Source organism: Bacillus rossius, chromosome 5 (genome assembly GCF_032445375.1).
Source record: "Bacillus rossius redtenbacheri isolate Brsri chromosome 5, Brsri_v3, whole genome shotgun sequence".
Classification (NCBI taxonomy): Eukaryota; Metazoa; Arthropoda; class Insecta; order Phasmatodea; family Bacillidae; genus Bacillus; species Bacillus rossius.
In genome coordinates, this window is record NC_086333.1 from 76,860,882 (window position 1) to 76,884,465 (window position 23,584).

The window sequence follows — 23,584 nt, forward strand, 5'->3', positions numbered from 1 at the left end:
GGTCTATAAGGTAAAACGTGTTACAGGACGAGGTCTGGGAACTAATGAGGTATTCCAGCGGTGGCGGGCCGCAACGGAAGCACCATCGTCCAGCCAATCAGGGGACCGTGTTTGATTGGGTGGAAGTCGCGCCGGAGTGGACGTGGCTCTGCCTGCTAACCGGGCTCAAGCCTCCCTAATCACGTGTCAACCGAGCGCGAGTCAGAGCTGACAAAACATCCAATACCGGAGCCAAACAAACCCTAAATGACGGGTCAAAAGCACGGGCGTTGTTTGCAGAAGCGTCCCGTCCAGCCGCCCACTGTTTGCCGGGACCGCGTTCCGAAACAACGCGCTAGAACCTTCCTCCACTGCAGGACGTCCGCTAATGATGTGGATCCTTCCCCGGCGAGATTTCAATAGCATTCTCTCTCTCTCCCTCCCGTCATCGACACTATCCTCTCTTACGACATCGACACTCGCCTCTCGACATAGACTATTGTCTCTCTCGACATTAAAGCTTGCCTCTCTCGACATCGATTTTTGCCTCTCTCTCTAAATCGAAACTATCCGTTCTCCCAACATCGAAACTTGCCTCTTGACATAGACTAGTGTCTCTCTCGACATCAAAGCTTACCTCTCTCAACATCGACTTTTGCCTCTCTCTCGAAATCGAAACTATCCGTTCTCCCGACATCGAAACTTGCCTCTTTCGACATCGACACCATCCTCTTACAACATCGATTCTCGCCTCTCGACGTCGATTCTCGCCACTCAACATCGACACTCGCCTCCCTCTCGACAGCGACACTCGCCTATCTTGACTTCGACACACCTCTTTCTCGTCAGATTCTCGCCCCCTATCTCAAGATCGACACTTATCTCCAACTAAGGCAATCCAGGTTCCAATACCGGCGTGGTCAAACACGGACTTTTCGCGTGATTGATAACGTCATGCATTTTTCGAGAAATAATCTGATCGCTTATTACATTGCGGTAAGATATGACCGTGCTAGCGCTGTGCTCTGCAAGAGAAGCCACTGCCCTCTTTTTGGCCGGGCCAATCAGGACGCGTTGCTCCCGCACTGGACGGCTGTGATTGGCGTGCTGGCAGCAGGCATGCACCTGAACTAATCCCAGCCAACCACGAAACACAGACAACGCTACTAAGTCTCAAAATGCAACTTCTCGCGGTAAGTAAGTGACCCTAATGATGAACGTCTCCGGGGCCACGTGGCTTTCCTCGGAGTTCTCGTTTCATCTCCCCTTTATTCCGTCATCTCTCCATTCTCATGATCTTACCTGGTCGTTTCTGATGATCTTAGTTTAGAAAGCGTTCACACTACAATAATTATTATTTCATGCTTTATTTCAGTGGCGGAAGCAGGGGGTTGGGGGGATATAAGGATATATTCTCCCCCTCACGACCTTGAAGTCATGAAGAAAAAAATATGCGAGATCTCGCTGAATGAAGTGTGTTATTTTGGGCGATGAAAGGTGATATGTACATCTGGAATCACAAACCATAGAGATGATGATAATGTAACAATAAAAAAAACTTGTTTTTAAGTTATTTGAGTAAAAAGTATGTTTTGTTTTTCCTTCTAAACCCCTGCCGAAACAAATAAGCCCGCCCCCACTGTGAAAGTGGGATGCACAGCTTGTGAGGTAGGTCCGACGTTATTACTAGTGTTGCAGGCTAAGTATGTACCTGCAAGAACGTGTGAACAAACAAAACTCCATAGGGGCAATGTTTTAGGCTACTTATATGTGGGCCTTCGTGGGAAAAACTACCAATCTCCCGTTTGGGACCCTGTCTTCCGGTTTTCCATTGTGCAAGAGAGACTTATCTCCACGCCAAATGCAGAGCCGTTGTGTGTGATGTGTTGGAGAACAGTGTCGAGCAGACTGGCTTGGCTTTCCGCTCACCTGTTACAGTCAGAAGCCATCGCAGATTTACATTTTTTTCTGATCCGGGGGGGAGGGGGGGGGGGTGATAGAAACACTTAGCCCACTGCTTGCGTTTGCTTCCAAATTATTTCCATTTGTTTGGTAGCAATGATAATACATATGTTGTTTTTTTTTAGAATTTGGAAAAAAAAAAGGAGGAGATATATCCCTGAATACGTCATTGACCACACTTATCAGTTAAGAGTTAATCCACTGTAGCATTCAAATCACTGTAATGAAATAGTTCGTACATTAATATGACCTACGAATGACTGGACAGCAAGAGATATCCTACACATTGTATAATGAATATATTACATATGTTATTTTTTAACGTGATTAAACTGAACCAAGAGAATATACTACATTAAAAGTTTATTACTGAGCCTTAATTTTTTTTCATTAATATAATTTGCTAAATATATCCAGCACTGTATTCACATTTTAGTAGTTTTTTTTAACATCAAAATGTGAATGAATAAAAAAAAAATTAATCCAACACATAGGCTACACATACATATGCGGGCCTATTCGTGAATTTCTCGATTCTGTTTGCTTGACGTGAAAGTCTGAAGAAAATCGGCGAAGCCCGTGCTCATTGGGCGTTCAGGTATTCCTTTAGGGTCTCCATGCGGCCGTGAGAGGCTGCGCTCTGATTGGACGTTCAGATTTCCGTGATATCTGCTCGCGCGAGTCGGTAATTGCTCGGCTTTCGGACAGCGCAGAACCTAGACCGAGTTCACTCCCGGCCACGCGGGATGTATGGAAATAAAATTACGCACTTGACAAAAAAAATTCTCACACAGTTGAAGTTTAGTTCATTGGTCAAATACAATTTTATATTTTTCCCGCATGCTTAAAATAATATTAGATATGTTAAGTTTCCTGCTTTGAAAGGTATAAAAGAGGTATGATATCAGTCAGTTCGAAAATGCTTTTGTTTGCTGTTGAAAAAAAAAATTATCCGAGCTTCGGAACTCTTTTTGGCGTAGAGCCAACGGTAGGGAATCACGACTTCGGAAAGCGCTCGGTGCAAAAAAATATATATTTAAATAAATAAAAGCACGCGGAAGAGTGGAGGGAGAGGACTGCGGCGGGAAACCGGAGCTTCTGTTTGCATTTCCGCGGGTGCCGCGGTAGGGGGAGGAGAAGGTGGTGGGGAGGAGGAGGAGGGGAGGAGGAAGAGGGGAAGGAAGGTAGTGGAGGGAGGGAGACGACATAATGAAGCAGCAGCACTCGGGGGCCGGGACGGCGCGGCGTATTCGGAGCGCGCCCGGCGCAGTTAGTGCGCGCTCCCGCCGCCAGAGCAGATAGCGGCGCTGCTCGCGCGCGGAGGGGAATCAATACAGGCGCCGGCGCTACGTTCGGCGGGCGGCCGCTCTTCAACATCACAGCGTCGCTCCAAATATATACATTTATTCATTCCCATCAGAAAACACTTGAGACGCACAGGGGAAAAAGAAAGTGCGTTTGAAAAGGAAATAGGTTATGAACTCTGGCAACAAAAGAACAATTCGGAATTTCACTTGAAGTGATTTCTGGAAAACAAGGAAGAATACAGAAATCGGGATAGCTGGGTAGCCCAGCGCCTTACCACTACTTTACCTCGCGGTCACACTGCAGTGTTGCAGAACAACAGTCTCGTGGAGAAGGGTGTGACGGAGGAAGCCAATAGCAGTGCGTTTTGTCTGCGAAACTCGTCAGACTTTACAGATCGTTTTATGAAACCTTACTCTATTTCGTTTTCACCAAGTATGTTTGTTCATAAAGTGATAGTTATTTTCCTATATTACACACTTACTATTCTTTAAAATGTTGTATATATTTAAGGACAAGTGAAAAAAAAATGTTAAATGTCTTAGCACCCAGGCTGTCGTTCAAATAAAAAATGTAAATGCAAAAGTTTTTTATTTGTTTTTAAATGTTCTCAGATATCATTTCTATTCCCAAAGGCAGCAGGATACTTTCATGTCCTGATTCTATACTGGTTAGAATAAACATAGTAAGTTAATGTACAAAAAAGTAACGTATAAATATATTTCCCTTTTGGTCTACTAGAGTTTTTGGACTAATTAATTGACTTTTTATAAAAATATTTTGTCATCCATACGTAGATAGTCAAAAATGAAATTGATCTGTGACTTTATATAAAACATTAATCATTTTCCCCTGTGATTTATTTTTATTTTTAAAAATGATTGTAGTTAGTAAATAGCAGGTACTAAGGAGCGTGTTAAAAAATATATATCACTAAGGTGTAAGTTTAAATAAAATAAGATTAAACTACTTCGACAAAAACCAAACGAAACATCACGCCACTGGTGACAAATGATTCATTACCCGGACGTTCTGGCTAATTGTTAATTGACAATTACGGTTTAATTCCCACTCGGCGAGTGGAAGAGGTCTCACGCGAAGAGAGATCAAAGCGGATGACGGATGATGGGAAGCGATGCTCGCCCCTGCACGTACGAGCGACGCAACCAGGCGCGCAGAGGGGCAACGCAGTTGCCTATAGCTCCAGGGGCTGCCCTCCCGGCGAGGTTACACTGTACGGACCACGAAAGTAGCGAGCTGCATCCTATAGTTCCGACAGGAAACATTGCTCGGCACGGATCGGCACAACGAAGCTGCAGCGGGGGAACTCGCACGGAACTCGGCACGGCCCGGCTGTGTATTAGGCGTTCTAAAAATATGCAGCGCAGTAATGAAAGCGCAGCATTTTATTGTGTATCTGTGAAAACGTAAAGAAGAGGAATAACGGCATTTTGTAACATTGAAAACATGTGTATAGACTCTAATAATTCTAACATTAAGTGACTGTAAAGAAAACTTGACTACAGTTTGGAAAATCACCGCAGTGAAGGTAGTTAGTGTTGGTTTTATACACAGCTCACGTAAACGAAGAGTGGAAAAACGGCACATCTCAGTCATACGAAACGAGGCGATACGGAAACATTAAAATATTACCATATCTCTATAAGTCAAACAATAAATACCAGCTCTTACAAAGGCTGAGCCAAACACGATGTAGCACTGTCAGTATCACTATTTTCATCACTTTCGTCCATCACACTGTTATTTGATGAAAGGAATTCGTCATCGTCACTGTCGTCATTTAAATTTACTAAGAACTGATCCGTTACTATGCAATCCCTCTTCCAGTATTCATCTTACAATTTTTCAACATTTACAGTAGCCTAGCCAGTCATCCTTTGTTACGGAGTTAACAGCATCCAGTGTGTGCGCTTGCGCAGAAAACTGTCCCACGGTATTACATTCCCGAACGCACCTCTTTATCTTTGCCCACGCTAATTCAATAGCATTTGACTGACAGTTGATCAACCCTAAATATTTCCTCCTTTGGTTTGTGTTTTTCTACTAATTAGTTCCGTCAACATACATTTCAACATTTTTTTCATCACACTCTACACTTCTGCGTTTCAGTCATGTAATCATTTCTTATTTTGTACTATATTTTGAAGGAGGCTTATCGTCTTGTTTGTTGTGACATGGCGCATTGTCCATTACTACAGCAGAAGATGGCGGCAAATTTGGTAGAACACGTTCGAACAGCCATTTTTCAAAATTAGTAGCATTCATTTCCCCATGATAAACTCTGAATGTCGTACCTGAGTTGTACATCAATAATCCCCCTGAACCAATATGAAGCAATGTTAGTCTCTTGGTTGCATTTCCTTTAGTTACTCGCGTTACGTCAATTTTTCGTTGTCAGCATTTCTGGGATGTGAGATTAGTAACCACCTACACTGTCCTATTTGAGTGAGGTACTTGGAGCGCCACGCCACTATATCAGTTCGTTCGATTAACAAACGCCGCCTGTCTTCGCTCCGTTTCCAGACGAAGCCATACTTCGCAATAATCTCTTGAGTGACGAAGGCCTCCACTGCCAACCTATATTTGCCTTTAATACGGGAATCAATTTGCATACTGTAGGGACAACATTTTTAACCGCATTGAATTCCTGGATTGTGTCTCTTATGACACGTTGGTTTATCAAAGCTGTCGATTTCATTCTTGCGTTTTTTATCGTGACCAGCACATAAAAAAAATTACGCTGTAGCAATCTTAATAATAAAAAAATTAACCTATGCACGTCTGTTATATTATGTACACCTAACATAACTAATGATAAATATACTTTTTTCTTAACATTACTGATGCACATTACAAGTGTCTTAAATGCATGGCTTGCATATTTTTTCCTGGTGTTGCGTGCGGTTCATTTGGCACTGCAATTTGTTTCTTCCGACTACGCATCGCTGTCGCTCTGCTTACACCTGTATAATTTGCAGCATGTTCCGTTTGCTTTGTGTACAGGTATCGAAAAAGGCATTTTTAACGAGCTTCTTGATCATGAGATTGATATTACTTCACTCTGTCCTCGCTGAATAACTTTATTACTTTTCCTGCGTTTTATATTCGGCTCCATTGCTCGGCGCACACTACTTCACGGTTAGTAACGCACGAAGGGAGACGGAATCCCCTTCCACATTACACTCCCTTACCCTTCACCCCCTTCAGCACCCAGGGCCGACAGTTCGCAAGATTCCCGGCCCTTGACGTACACTCGTACACCCTTACACTCTTACACTTGCACACTCAGCTGGGTGCTAGTCAGTGAACAACCCCCCCCCCTCTCCCGGCCACTCCAGGAGGCAACTGTTGTCCAACCCGAAGGTCGGCATCCTCCACCTGTCCACCCAAATATGCGCCCTTTAGGGCAGATTGCGAGTCGGCTTACAGATCAATTCAAACTTTTCAGAGCAAGTGAATTAAGGCAGAACTGTCACTCCTACCCCTACTCCTACCGGGAAAGGTGTTAGAGCCTTCAGCCACGACCAGAAGCCAGGGCTACCCCTCCCAGCATATAGTCACCACCTCGGCCCCCCTGCCACGTGGCAAGTTATGTCCGGGCAAAGCCCGACCTAGCCTCGCCACCTCCTCCTCCTAGGGTTTACTAGGGTTTACTAGGGTTTACTAGGGTTTACTAGGAGCGCTACTTTGATCGTATCTGGGCGTCGGGACGCACACCGGCATATGGGCGCTGGCGCGGCGCTCGTGAAGCGATGCCCGCGTCACAGCAACGCGGATGACCAAATTAAAATTTATATATACAGTACATTCCACGCCACATGTGGTTTCCTGCGCAATTACCCCTAAACGCACGCAGCGCCATCAATCTCCGGAGGAGGAAGTTACGCGCGCAGTGTTCATGGAGAGTGACAGTGAGTGACAAGCGTGCAACATCTGTCACGGGCATGGATACGGAAAAGAGGTGGCTAGCATTCCCCCCCGTTCCCAGGAACCAGACAGGCCAGGCCCTGTCTATGTGGCGTCCGCTTGCCCTTGCAAAATCATAACTTGAAACGGGGGTGATAAAACGTTATTCCAGACCCTGCCATTGCGCCATTTCCATGCATTAATACATGCAGATTTATTAAAATCTTTCTTATCTTCGAAGTAAATTTACTAACATTTTCAACACACACACACGTATTTTTTTTCCAGACTAACTATTCAGAATTGTTGCGGTTCCATTCCATAAAGAAGGGGGGGGAAATGCCGTGTAAATAAATACGACCATGAAAAAAAAAAAAAACATTTTTTTTTTGTGAACACAACTGTGGTTCAAACGAAAAATGTTTGATCTACAGAAACAAATAAGTGTGTGCGTACGGCGCAACATATAACTAATTGCTACAGCAAAATGGATTTGGTGCGTAGCAAATAACTGATTTTGTACATCTACCCGAATTTACAGGGGAGCTGACGGAACCCTTCTGTTAGGTCAACGAAATCCTTCCTGTTGTAAAATACTTGATTATCCGTTTGATTATTTCACCATACAAAAAAATTTTATATTGTTATAACAAACCAATATATATTCTCACGGTCCAAAAGTGCGTTTCACATCTGCTGAATCTCATTCGTATCTTTTTTTTCCCATTTCTGACAACTCTCAGTAATATACATAAACTTACATCATATACAGAATGTCCCGTAACTCAACGTCAAGTTGAGAACAGTTGATAACAGTTGATAAGCCAATTAATTATGATTCTGAACAAAAAAAAAATTGTGTTGTAGTTTTTGAGTTTAAGACTTTTTCCCAAACGTTTTCAAAATTCCCAACCACGCCAAATTATTAGATATACCATTAGTGCAATTTTTTTTTTATGAAATAACAAATAACCTTACTTTCTTATTTAAGAATAAAATCTAACGTCACCAGATAAAGTATCTTGTTCCTACTATAAAAAAGATTTACTATGCTAAATTATTTGAAAATATGTGTTATTTAAGCAAATAACTTTCTACGTTAGCAGAGTATTTTTTTTTAATAATATGAATACTCAAAATACCCGATTAAAAACTTTAGCCTCATAAGTCTTGCGAAGAACTCCCCACCCCCCCTAAGGCCCCCCAAAAATTACAGTATTATTTGATTTACAGCCAAACCATTTGCAAAGTAGTTATCATCATCCACACACAACTCAAGAGTATGCCCATGTTTATCAAGAAAGTAAAAAAAAAAGAAGCGAACGGAATGGAAAAAAAAGAAGAATGTGCCGTCCTTGTAAAAATTTTATTTTTACAATTGTTTGTGAATTATTGACATTTTTTACATTTGTAAATGCGGGTGGCTAAAGTCTGGGTTGGACAATTCTGGGATGGCAACTGCCATCATGAACTAACTCCTTGCCACCCCCGAATTACGTCAATGTCCCCGACCAACCCTTCTCCAGTAGAGGGGGGGGGGGGCTACGTGCGGCTGCCATCGCTAATCCTGTTACCTCCAAGCTGCTGTGGACGAGCTGCCCCCCCCCCCCTCTTTCCCATGAGGGTCCGGCTGTGGGGAAGCCTTCATTTCACAGACGAGAGAGCCACACCCGAAGTTCCCCGAACTTCATGCTCGCTTTTTTTCTCCGTTCTATCTCATTGTGTACAAACCGGTGTGGTATTAAATTTTGCGGTCGATTAGGATAGGTTAACTACATTATAAATACTTTAAAACATTTGTGGAAGGTTGGTTATATTAGGTAAGTATAGTAGCTACATTAAAAAATACTGTAAAAATCATTTTAAGGTTGCATAGCAAATAACTTTTTAATATGTAGCTATCCAGGGCTAGGAAACCGTTTACATGATTTCACAGTATCTTTGATGTAGCTATCCTAACCAAATCAACCGTCCACAATGTTTTAAAGTATTTATAATGTAGCTAACCTAACCTATTTGACCATTAGTTATCATGAGTTACAATGAACAAAAAAAAAAAAAACCGAAGATGCACGATCGGGCGTTTGGCTCTCTCGTCTGTGAAAAGAAGGCTTCCCTCACAGCGCTGCCTCAAGGACGCCAGGCTACCGTGCAAGTTCCCTTACAAACTGTCGCCCGCCACTCTTCCATCCAGCCGAGCGATTTGCAACACGACTCCCTCCGTTCGTCGGAATATTCTCCCAAGCGAGTGCTGCCAACCATTTAGGTGTTTTACTCTCGAGAGACTTGTCTGGACGTCGTTTACTATTCATGTCGTGTTTTTTTTACTTGGTTGAATTGTTCGGACACGAGTTTTAAGAACCGCAGTGTTGTTACACTGTTACGATTCATACGTGACTGGGTTTGTAAGGGAAAGCCCAAACAAGTTTTATTAAAGTTTTAATTTTAATGTCCGATCACAAATCACTGTCACTTAAAAAAGTTGATCCTCAAGTCACTCAATAATAGCTCAAGGCTTTAAGTATAGTTTAAAACACATTTGAAGCCAGGGGTAAGTAACATGTGTGAAATATCCGTCTCCATTATTTACAAAGGGACATTGCAAATGAAAAAATTAAAATCACCCACGGCCAGAAGTCCTAAGACGTAGTTTTAAATGTTCTATTGGACTGAGTTTGTTGCCAATTAATTTATTTTTACCCTGAGAAACAATCTAGTTGAATTTGCCACAATTGTATGCTGTTTGAATTTATTTCTGAAGATAAAGACTATTGATATTTTATGTGCCCGTCGTATTGGCAACACTATCGAGGCCTAATAAACTAATGTTTGGTTTTGGTGGAGACGTTTGCGTTGTAAATGTGTCACTCGAGTTCGTACGCCAAGTATTTAAATAAAATCCTGTCTGTTTTCATAGGTGTATTCTATTTTTTTTTTTACATTTTTCCTTCTGCACGCAATATCATACTGGGCCGTAACAAAGTTAATATAGAGTACACCTTTATCTTGTTTACTTTTCACATATTTTATTCACAGATTGATAAGTGAGTGTGTGGCAAACAAATACTAGATCACACCATATCTAGTTATAGTACAGACTGCGAGGCCATTTAATACATTGGTGAAGAACAGTGTCCTTTAATGCAGAATTCTCGGCCAGTTACTCAGCTCACAAATCTCACCTTAATTTCATGCTTCAAAACATACGGGGAAAAAAAAGTCAGAAAGAAAAATTGTCTTGGTAATAAATTTGTAGCAGAATAGGAAACTGATGCAGTTGACGAAAGAAACGTTGTTCAAGACTATGGCCGATAAAGCAAAAGAATTCACCAAAGTAAAAGTTTTGCTCGGAGCTAAACAAACACGTCAACTTCTGTGTCCAACTACTATACACGGCAGTTTTATTTCGGAATGGAAACTTGGATTTCGTTGTTTGCAACAAACAAAACAAGCGGACGACTGAAACTGCGAACGTTTATTTGAGGAGGAAGATTGAGGTGGGGAAAACGGAGGGAGGTAGAGGTGGAAGCAAAGGTAAATTTGGGGGAGAAGGGGGGGGGGGATAAGTTCGCAAACAAGATGGCGCTCGAGTTAACCAGGTGATTGGAAGAAGCGGAGAACACAGGAACACGAACTCCACAAGAAAGCGGCCTAACACATAATGTAGATAAAGTAGAGGAGTTCAAAGTGTGCGCTCAATGATATCAAATTTTTCCAATATATTATTTTTCCGTCGTACTCCACAAAAATTCCAATCATTTTGCCAATTGAAGACCGCACATAAATATTTTGTTGTGACAACAAATAATTTTGCTAGTATACATTAGTGATAAAAATTTATTACTGTCCCCATTGAACCACTTCCTGCACACTACAAAATTATTTTATCGTCACCACTAAATAATTGATTTTTTCAATGAAAAATTTGACTTGTCCAAGATGATGAAGTATGTATGAACAAGCCCGGCTTCAAAGATACCGGGGATGGGTGCGGTAGGAGGGGGGGAGTGTAGGGAAGATAACCTTTCATGAGCGCATATATACATACATATATATAACCTAGTGGGAAAAGAAGTTCGAAAAGAATAACCCCAATAATTATCACTGCCTTAGGCCCAGAGCAGCACATACAGCAGGTTAAAAGAGCCGTCTCATCTACTAGTGCAGTGTCAACAACTCTTTATATGCCTTCTTTCCCAGAGGCAACTGATGTAAAAAAAAAAGATGGGTTATCTATTTAAACAATTCTTTCGTAAACCCTTGAGTGTATATCTTGAGATAAATATTTAAACATAATTATTTATTTCTGACATTGTGTGAATTTGAAATAATAATACGAATTTTGTCTTTAATTTCATTCAGTATTGAATGATTTTTTTTTATATATATAAATGGTTAATAATTCATTATGGTATTGCCATTAAGACGATTTTTTCTGTAAATTAATAAATTTAGTATGTACAATACCAATGTAAAATATATATTTTAACTTTGCATTGCTTCAGTCTTAAATCACATTCTGCAGACTTGAACTGACAATTAAGAAATACCGAACGAAAATAATCACGCGTGTCCTTTCAAGTGTGATGTTCTACAGACTTGAAACCCGGTAGCGACGTCCCTTATATAATTGTTAAGAGACCTGTAAAATTCGCGATTTCAAATCCCTAAAGGATAGACTCCATGATCCTCTATGCACTCGTGTAAATTACATCTGCTGATTGGTTACCGACTCGTAAAACCTGTTCACTGGAATGATCGTGATTCGCTAATTCTTCTGTTAAAGATTTTTCATTGGCCCAGAGTCCTTCAGATAAACTGTGGACCAATAACTGGAGCAAAATAATGTCAAAAGTATTTGGACTCTATCCCATCGCGAAATGAATCCGCGAATGTTACAGGTCTCTAATAATTGTGTGTTCAGTCCGAGCAACTCCGTGTAGGCTACTTCAAGGAGGTGAGCCGTCACGAAGATCACACCGCAGGTCGACCTCGCTGTACTCGATAACCGCGAAAGCTGCGACCCCCCCCCCCCCCCCCCGGGACAAACCAAACTGCCCGCCCGCTGAAGCGAACTTGTTTTTTTGTCCTCCCTCCTCCAAGGTTTTCCGAAAGCAGCTCCCGCCAGACTTGACACCGCCGCGACCTGCCGAGACTAATCCCTTGCGAAGTGCCGTGTCTGGAACGAAAACTTTATCCGACCCGCGCCGCGTGATGGTTAGGGGGGGGGGGGGTGGCCTTTAACGGCGCGAACTACAGTGGCAAGAGAGAGAGAGAGAGGAGAGAAGAGGGGGGAGGGGTTATCGGCGGAGCGGGCGGGCGATGGACTGCGGGACAATCCACTCCGCGCTGCTGATGGCCCCGCAAGTTTTCCAATTTACGGCGTAACATCACCCCCTATTCCAACAACAACTTTTTGCCGACGTAAAAAAAAAATAACGCGAGACGACCAGAGCACGTTGCAGAGTGCCGCTCCCGTGACGTCAGCTCGGCGCGGGGGAGTTGGAGTCCTCCCCGCTCGTACTCAACCCCTTTTATCATTGTAGAGATAGCGGAGCTCTTGCGAAACTCCTTTTATTATTGTAGAGATAGCGGAGCTCTTGCGAAACTCCTTTTATTATTGTAGAGATAGCGGAGCTCTTGCAAAACCCCTTTTATCATTGTAGAGATAGCGGAGCTCTTGCGAAACCCCTTTTATCATTGTAGAGATAGCGGAGCTCTTGCGAAACTCCTTTTATTATTGTAGAGATAGCGGAGCTCTTGCGAAACTCCTTTTATTATTGTAGAGATAGCGGAGCTCTTGCGAAACCCCTTTTATCATTGTAGAGATAGCGGAGCTCTTGCGAAACCCCTTTTATCATTGTAGAGATAGCGGAGCTCTTGCGAAACCCCTTTTATCATTGTAGAGATAGCGGAGCTCTTGCGAAACCCCTTTTATCATTGTAGAGATAGCGGAGCTCTTGCGAAACTCCTTTTATTATTGTAGAGATAGCGGAGCTCTTGCGAAACTCCTTTTATTATTGTAGAGATAGCGGAGCTCTTGCGAAACCCCTTTTATCATTGTAGAGATAGCGGAGCTCTTGCGAAACCCCTTTTATCATTGTAGAGATAGCGGAGCTCTTGCGAAACCCCTTTTATCATTGTAGAGATAGCGGAGCTCTTGCGAAACCCCTTTTATCATTGTAGAGATAGCGGAGCTCTTGCGAAACCCCTTTTATCATTGTAGAGATAGCGGAGCTCTTGCGAAACCCCTTTTATCATTGTAGAGATAGCGGAGCACTCGACCCAGAAGCTGCAGGGCAGGCGCTTGCTTAGGAGCTTAGGAGAGACTTTTCGGGAAGGGCTGTCGTACAAAGAAATGACGCAGTTCTTTGTGTGATTGTTGCAACGGCCAAATGGTGCGAGTCCTAAATGATTTCAATAGAATTATGTTACAAATCCACGGTCTCAAATACTGAACCATAATACGTGTTTCATACAACTATTAAAGAAAAATGTTTAAGATGTGAATTAAGTAAACACAAAAGTAGGTAACTGCTCCCTGATGATGGCGACTGCAACGTCGGTGAATTATTCGCCAAGGACGCGGCTACAACCCAGAAGCCAAGCTACTACAAAAGTATCCTCCAAAATTAAAACTTCGAGCTCGGGAGGGGCTATAGCCCCCCCCCCCCCAATAAACCCAAATGTCTAGAGCCACGCTTGTCTGAAAATATATGGTGAACCAACTTCTGGACGTTTTAAGAACTTTTAATACAATTATCTTACATTTTATTTACTTTGCAAGATGATTCGCATGCACTTGATCAGTAGAAAAAGGAAGAAAAAAATTCTCGATAGGTTATAATTGCAACGATCGTACCTTTAAGCTACTACTGCGACTGGAACACAGTTTATCTGGAGGACTGTCCAACAGGTGGCCGCAGGGGAGAATATTCTGTGTGAGCATTGTAAGAAGTGCTTACAAGTTCAAAAATATTACACATGTTTGCCGAACCGACTACATTCTGAAGTAAGCTCGGTTCTATGATACACGCTCGAATGGCGAGCATATAGTAACTTCCTCACCACGCCTGTCTCTTTCATTCCAAATCTGCAAGATCTTTCATTGTAACTGCTGGACACCCCTGTCCATGCCTCCCCCCCCCCCCTCAATCTTACAGTCGCGCGCTACATTATAATTGCATGGTTATTTCTTACCTACACTCTTTTTATAATGTTATTGAACCTGAAGATACAGGATATCATTATGGTTACTATTTTATAAGTCCAAACTAAGCTTTGTTTATAAAATTATTTTACTTTAAAATAGCCACAGCAAGTCACACACTAAGATAAAAATGAAAATAGTTACAAAAAAATAATTTTAGCTGTTGGTGTGTGCCTACACAATCGTGCCCGTCGTGGACACCCCTGGGTGAGCATACAGGCCGCTGTGAGCTCCTATTGGCCAGACCGCCACCCCCACTCTAGACTGAGAGAGGGTGGGGGTCGGCTCATACCATCCGCCTGGATGTCGACAACCCAGCTGTACACGCAGCAAGCAGCCCGTTTCTTGCTTCCCCCCCCCCCCCCCCCAGGGGACCCATCGGGGCGCACCACAACGCCGAAATACTACAACGCCGACAGCTAGAAAACTGCTGTGTACCACAACGCCGAATTACCACAACGCCGAAATACACTAACGCCGAAAAATGTCATTGCAGGACTGCCACAACGGTTTGGTTAGGTTAGACTAGGATAGGTTAGGCTAGGTTAAGCTAGGATAGGCTAGGTTAAGAGGCCGTGTCAGTAAATTTTTATTTCCAATATTCTGGTCTAGAAGTTCTCTCTTTTAACAGTGAGATTTAGTGGCTTATTCAACCGAAGTAACTGTAACCGCAGCGCGTGATAAAGCTACTATACCGCCAGATTACTCGACGAAAAATGTATCTGGTTCCTCGACAATCTGAGAGGATGACAATCTGACCGGCGGCTCACTAGGAAATTGCGGATGCAGGGATTCAGAATCAAGAAATCTCACATTTACAACTGTAGTATGAGTCGTATCTAAAAATTTTAATACTTTAAATGTATCGGAATACAATTAATCTTCAAACATGTGGTAATTATTCTTTATCTGGATGTAATATTCCGTGAAAAATAATGGTAGTTGACATTAAAAAGTATACGAAATTCATAGTGTAACGTTTTAAAAGGATAATAACATAAATTCTTATGCTTAGATATTGCATATGCATTACACACAATCTAAATACAATCTCACTTAAGTCAGACTACCTAATTTTTTTACAATGCACCATCATACAGTTTAACAGAGGTAGGAGAACCTCTTATCGATGTTGTTTCAAAGAATCTAAATTTACAAATATTACTATTGATCTTATTATGATATGTATCTTTATGAATAAGAATTTACAAAAAAAATGAATTGATTACATTACACTTTGACATTACAAAAGACTAAAACACTAACAAAACTTAGTTTTATATATTGCTGTAGCATATTAGAAGACGAAATAACTCACTAGACTAACATTAAGAGGGCTGTATCACAAATTTACTTTACAGAGGAGAAAATATCTTTTAAATATATTTCATTACCTCATTGATTACATAATACTGCCGTTGATGTGATCGTAGATATAAAGTATTGAAAAATTAGATTTCATTATGTTTATGTAAATATTTAGAAAACGTTATTGCTTATAGATGCTCATTATTTAAATAATAGAGAATCTTTTACTTTAATGTACTGGACAAACAAAATACTTATAAGTTAATAAGCTTAGTTGAATAACATCTTCAATTTGTATTGAATTCAATGTACAAATTGAAAATCATGTACAATGAATGCAACTGATTGAATTCAATAAATATTTGATCTTGTGAAACGGCCATAATGGTGATGTAGATATTTATAGATACTCACATGCATTTTGAGAGTCCTTATAAAGCCTATTACAATTTTATAAGTATACATTAAAATGCTTTTAAAATAGACATGTGTAATATAATTAACACTTGTTTAAATAAGATCATAACAATAAAAAATAAATGAAAATCCTTCAACAGTAAGTTATGTTTTATAAGATTTTAACAAAACACACATACCATAAGAGAATATTAATCATGCCACATAATTCAACACAAAATATTCATTCCAATAGGCGCTACGTAAAAATAACTTCTATTTTTATGCTGATAACTTTGCATTGTTTTATATATATCATTATTTTTAACTTTTAATATTCTCCACACATTAACTGAAATTAAGTATTTTCAGAGCCTTAGCAAATGTTGGTCTGTACCACATACAGTTCGTACGATATCTCTACGTGAAACACATACAGTTCATTATTTGTAATTTTAATTATATTTCCATGAACATAATGAAATTAGTATAGGGCCTAGGTTGTTCACTGTTGAGTACTTCTGAAGTATTTTCATTGTGAGTTAACATACATACCAAATGCCATTCTTCCAGCAAAGTTACAAAGAAGACAACAAGATAATATATGTATAATATATATAATATGTATAATATATATAATATGTATGTAGTACCATATTTTAAACCCCTATTAAATGCATAATAACTCAATCTCTTTTCTGGACTATTAAGTAATAGTTTTTGATTACTGTTATTTGTAACTTAAATAAAATGACAACTAACAAATTAGTAAAATATATAATTACGTGCGATATAGTGTGACAGTTTTACTTGGACGGCAAACGAATATAATAAAATGTCTATGACAATGTTAACTTTACTCATTATTATGGAAAGAAACAAAATGGGCAGATAAGCATATTCTACGCTGACATTTAAAAATGCTCAATTCAAAATGAACATTTCTTCCCGATGACAAACAAAAAAGTTGTATGGTCGCGAATAATACATTCGTATGGCGTCACATCAGCGGAATATTCCCTTGGCATAAATGTGTGAAGTCTGTGACACAAAAACAAATGAACGAACAGCTTTTTTTTTATCGGATGTGCAATCGGAGACCCTTGGGGTGGTTGAAGAGTGTCAGGTCGGTCGCCAGACCAGATAGTGAAAGCTCAGGGGCTTAGGATAGAAAAGGCCTATCTCCAAATTATTAAGTATAAATGTTGTCATGAAATAGTTAAAGACTTGATTACAACCAGGTTTTTAAACCCATCATGATCATGAAGACACTGATCGGAAGGTAATGTACAATACATTTCAATGGCCTTTTCAGTTTTTGCTAAATAATTATAAATATAAGCAAAATTCCACTGTATCTGGACAAATCAAAATATTGATTATATTTTTTTCATCACAGAAATAATATATGATATGATAACTAAATTTGAAAAAAGCGGTTATGTTAAATGTATTGTATACTTTCAGTAGGCAAAATTTCTGGCCCCTACCTCTTATAGACTTTGAGAAAAACTGCCTTTTAAAATAACATTGATATAGATAGGAGCGCAAATTTGTGACACGGCCTCTTAAGTTATGTTAGGTTATATTACGCTAAGTTAGGTTAGGTAAGGTTAGGTTTGATTGTGGTATTTCGGCGTTAAGGTACATTTAAGAAACACACACAAATTCATTCAGTTGTAATTTCGGCGTTGTGGTACACAGCCGTTTTCTAGCTGTCGGCGTTGTGGTCAATTTTGACATTCGGCGTTATGGTATTTCGGCGTTGTGGTAACGACCCGCTTCCAGCCAGTAGCAGCCTTGCGCGTATAGTGGATGGGGGAAGGAAAACAATTATCCTCCACAACGAGCTTAGTGCGTCGTTGGCATGACAACAGTTTTTTTTTTATGAAACGTACTGCGATATCACTAGAAGTAAGTTTAAAGTCCAACATCTAATAGGTATATTGCAAACAAGTAAAAAAAAAAAAACTTATTTTCACGTAGTTTTATAAATGGCGTGTGCATGTAAGGTAGTATGCTGGCCTTATTTATGCTAGTAGTGAGTTTTAGTAGTTTATGTACGGACGGCTCGACCCTTTGCTAACACGAGCATTCCCGCCACGCGCAGGGTGTTCGTACTAGATCTAGTACTTTTACAAGTTTTTTAGTGGTCTAGTACATTTACGCTCAGATCTGGTACTTTTTTCTTTAATATAATAATATTACAGTAACTCCAATATGTTTTATTATTAAGCGTAATTATTTTTAAAAACTATGGAATGTATGTGTGTGTGGTGTGATGATTTAAGTTAGAGAATTGCAATGTCATAATAACTTCCTAAATTGTTAAAACCATATTATCTTTTCGTTCTGTTAGTCCATTTTCCTTTGTTTTTCTTTTGTTTGTTGACCATATTCCTGTTGTGGAGTATTGTGTGGTGTTTACATCTTGACAACAGCAATTTTATGCTTAATTTGTGTTTTTTTGTCATTTGTATTTTTTTGTAGTTTTCTTCTACAGACATACATGTGCTTAGCAATGGCGTATGTCCAAAAGCTTACACATAAGTCATGTTAAAACCATAAGGAAATATAATTTAGTACTATTTTTTTTTCAAATCTAGTATTTTTTTCTCGCCTGAATTGGTACGGAATATTTTTTTTTTCCTTGTGGACAGCCTGGGCGCGCCTCGGCTCGGAGGTGGAGGTGGTGGTGGTGGGTGCGGGGGCAGGAGGCCCCTGAAGGGGGGATGGGGGGCGGAGAGCCTGGATCCTCGCCGGAACTGTCGCCCAAGGAGAGGCGTGCTAAGAGGATTAACTCGACACGTCCCGGCAGGTCCAGGGAGGCTGCTGGAAGAACCGCGGTGTTAAGGCCCCTCCACACCCTCCAGCGCCCAGTTCAGACTGCCCAGTCTGCACTGACAACAAACACACACGGTCAGTCTTGTGGTTGCTGTTGCTGGTGTTGTGAACTGCCAAACATGTATAACAATTAATATATATTTTTTTAAATGTTAGTAACACGGGAAACAAGAGGCCTATGATTCAGAGCAGCTATGGCTCCATGGTAAGTTAACAGTATGTTAGTACAGGCGGACAACAGAGTTATTTCAGTGCAAATAAGATGATTCGGTAGTTTACTTGGACGGTGCGAATTGAGCGACCCCAGCACGCAGTAGGAAAACAAAACGTTCTGGAAGCTTTTGTGTAATCACGGAAGGTTCTGTGTCAGACTCTGTAAACGAAAGTTTCCAGAAGGAACAACTGGCCGGAGACGTAGCAGAAACAGATATATAGTGACTCACAAGCTGCAGGGCTTTTTGGTTCAGGGACGTCAGTTAGTATGTAGAGTCCACGAGAGACGCAGGGGACCACCTGTACCAGTGATCTGTACTACGAGTTGTAAGACTGACTAAGAAAAGAGTTGTAATCATGCTGTAGAGTAACTTGTATTCGAATGCAGCCAGTTGTATGCCTCATTCATATTAAGTGAATAAACAGCAAGAATAATTCTGTGAGCAGTAGTTAGGTGATTGCCTTTCACTCTCCTACCTACCCACTCAGCAGAAGAGGTATCCATTCCGCTCGGGGATACAACACTGATGTATGGAAGAAACTTTGGACGTAGTATTTGCAGTTGCAATTTCAGTTAGAAAAAAGGAAGAAAAATGGGTTTTGTGGCTGTGTCATGGACACGGCCGTGTGTTGTACGTGAATGCGTGTATTTTGGATTTGGCTTCTTGACGCGTATAAACCGACATTACATATATATAATTTAACACCATGTATATTCACTGTAAAAATATTACACTAATTTTTTTTATACGTGCAATCGATATATTTTGACGAGAGCTGACGATGGAAACACAAAAGAACGTCGTAGCTTCTCCGAGTCAAAAGTTATACCGAATTGAAATCTCGAAACGCAGCCGAAATGACCTCAAAATGGCGGCGCTTCCCCCCTTCCCCGCGCGAGATGCGTCACAGTCCGCACTTAAAGTGACGAATTCTCTGATCCTTCAGCTATCCAGTGGTGTAATTAAATTTTGGATGGAGATGATAGATATGCAGCTGCAACACCAAACTGTATCCCCCGATTTTGTTATCATTCGTTGTTTTTTTTATATTGCCTACCACTATGGAAGCAATTTTAAAAACGCATTCACGTCAAAAAAAGGGGTTGTCTGTAAAGTCGGTTTACGGACGATAGTTTAACGTGACGTCATAACAAAACATTCTTGAAATGATTGCATACTTTTATGAATAAAATTGAATCATTTTTATTTTAATAATAAAAGAATCAATACTTGAAATTATACTAATAATCGTATTTTTAAATTGCAAGAATAATTAACCTTTATTGCCGAAATTGTTGTTGTAATAAGCAATGAAAACCACATTAACTTTTCACTTCACTTTATAAACAGTCGACGAAACAGTTCACGTGTAGATGACTTGCAAATAATTTTAAAAACTGGCCTTTAGCTATAAAGTTTAAATATAATCATGAACAATTTTTTATATAAATAAACTTTAATCAAATATCTATCATCAATTTTATGAATCACCATAATTTTTAGTCAATTGTAACATAACCTATTATTACTGCACTCGCCGACAGCGTAACGGAACAATGAGCGTAACGGGACACAGATTAACGGAACAATTAGCGTAACGGGACACAGCGTAACGGAACAATGTACGTAACGGGACACTTTTCGTGCGTGCAGCCGGCGTTCATCGATTTATTAGACGTTGTCACGTCAACAAAGCAGCGGAAAAGTGTGGACAAAGATGTCCGCCACGACACTCAGATGACGGACTGGCGAGACACTGACACTGAGGGTTCTGGAGCCCACAGCCCGATGTGAAGGGAAGCCATCAGTAATAATTACTACAAATCCGTAACACTTGGCAGTACTAACAACATACAAGCACCCAATCCATAGATGACTTCGCGCACACCCTGGACCACAGATTCCGAGAGCTCCCCTGCAAAGCCTACAGATTTGCGCCCCAGCTTACATTTATTTTGCATCACGGGCCAAAATGACAAAAAATCAAGCAATAGGATAGATTCTTCAAAGACTGAAAGATGAAAACTGGCTCATTAATAATTTTTTTGGATTGGTAACTGTCCCCCACAATTTTAAAGGTTGACCAACCTTTCATTAAGCTGATCAAGGGCGCCGATTCTAGCATCGATCTTCTTTATTAAGACCTGAATCTTCTGAGATAACGTAAAATCGCAATCAGATGGAATTATACATTCCCTGCTTACTTTGATAAATTATGGATAGACCAATAAAATCCTCAAATACGTACCAAACATTTTAGTATTCAAAGAAAAATATTTCAGGAAAAAAAAATTCAGAAATTCAAACAAAAGTAGCCTACCTGTGTAGCATACAGGTCTGCATTATTTATCTCTGCAGAAGATTACAAATAAATTGTTGTGTCTGCCATCAGCTACCATGGTCTGGGAATATTTATTTAGTATTCCAGCAAACAATTTAAACAGAAGAAATAAAGTTAACATGTAATTAAGATCTTTTTAATAAATGTATTGGCTTTCGAGTAGAGGCGCGTCCAATCGGCAGATAGTACCGATGTTTCGCTTTTCATTGCAGAAGACATATTCAGGGTAGAGAAATCAGCAGAGAGATATAAGTTTTATTCCATTCACTAACTAAAACTAAATGTATTCTGTAAAACGACGGGAAGGGGGGGGGGTGTCCGGAATAGGGAAGAACATAGACTCATCTCAGGCCGAAACCTATAATCCTAGCCATGCTATACGCTTAGTCATTCTACGGGCATTGGCCAGCCATGACAGCGATTGAAGCCTTGACTAACCCCACTATCTTAAATCTAGATTAAAACCACGTTAATTAGGCCCAGGTAAAAACCTCCATGGATACAGGGAAAACCCTGGGCGCATACATGCGTGTGTGTGTGCGCGCTTGTTTTTTCCAGGGTCTTCTTCAGGCTGTCACGACGAGAAACCCCTTCCTATTGGCTGAGGGGTCAGCCAATCAGGGGAGAGATAGCTTTACCTGCCATTGACAATCATGTTGTTTTTGGCCTGTGTTGTATTATTTGGAGCTGGACCTTGTATTGTGCTTCTCTCCTGTTACTTGATGTAAGCTTTGACGCCATTGCTAAGAACATGTATGTCTGTAGAAGAAAACTACAAAAAACCCCAAAAGACAAAAACACAAATTAAGCAAAAAAATTGCTGTTGTCAACAGGATATAAACACCACATAATATTCCATAACAGGAATATGGTCAATAAACAAAGAAAAACAAAGAAAAATGGACTAAGAGAACGAAAAAAAAAACCACAAATGATGACAGCACAAAAATATTGAACCCGACAAATACAATTAAGCACAACAGTTGAAACGAGACAAAATAAAACGACAAGACGAAAAGACGAAACAAACACAATAGTTTTCCAAAACAGAAGAGAACGAAAAAACCCCAAAACCGCTCCTGTTGCTTTCTGAAAGCGACATGGTTCTGAGGCACGGAAGCGCGCAGACGCGAGATCACCGGCTTCTATCAGGATGACGCGGTAAACCGCTCGTGGTGGGGGATGGTCTCCCCCCCCCCCCCCCCAACTCACCATTCCTCCGAGGGCTCTTGTACCCTGTATCCTGTATCCACAGTCAACCACTCCCCCTCCCTCTCCACCGCCGCCAATATTTTCGGATATTTATTTGCTCTCCTCGTGATGCCGGGGAGGACCGCTGTTGTTCGTCAGTCCCCGGCCCGCCTCAGAGTCGACAGTTGATAGAAGCGTCGCAGCAAGCCGCGCCTGCTCACACGCCACTAGCGTTCCTCGTGCCATGTCGCACCATAACTGACATACACAATACCTACTCCCTGTGCAAAATTATACGATACGAAACTTATTTTACACAATCACTACTGATTCCTTAAATTACGAGTGATAATTATAAAGCATGGTCCATTTGGTCATTAAAAGAAAAATAAACTGTGAAGAAAATAAATTTTTTTAGTCGACTACGTATCTACTTCCCGCTTCACTCGCCTTCACTGCGGGTAGCCGCGCTTCCAGGCGCGTGACTCGCGAACTCGAGAGACAACAAACAGGCTGTAGTTGCTGTTGTCTGCGGGACCATCGTGCCTGTCTGTCTGCCTGCTGCCGCTTTGTGGCTGACCTCGGACTGTCCGTCCGTCATGCTGACGACGAGGAACTCAAGACTGCCGTTGTCGACTGGTTTGATTTCCAGGCGGCGAACTTCAATGCGGAGGGTTTAAAGAAAATGGTGCAGCGTTACGAAAAGTGCTTGGAAATAAATTGCGGTCATGTGGAAAAATGAAGTCGATCTGTAGTAAACTAAAACTCTCAATAAAAACATTTTTTTCATGAGTTTATTTTTATAATGTACAACCTTACTTTATGAATATCCCCCGTATGTCCAAATACGTACAGCACATACACTCTCACCATAAAGTATAGTGTGCCTCTAAAGTCGAAAAACTG

The 23,584-nt window shown here is 40.8% G+C and overlaps 1 protein-coding gene across 1 annotated transcript in view; it reads right to left on the reverse strand.

The window, feature by feature from the left end:
- Positions 1-23,584, reverse strand: part of LOC134532042 (glypican-5) — a 415,253-nt gene that overhangs the window by 11,117 nt on the left and 380,552 nt on the right. The window lies entirely within an intron of this gene.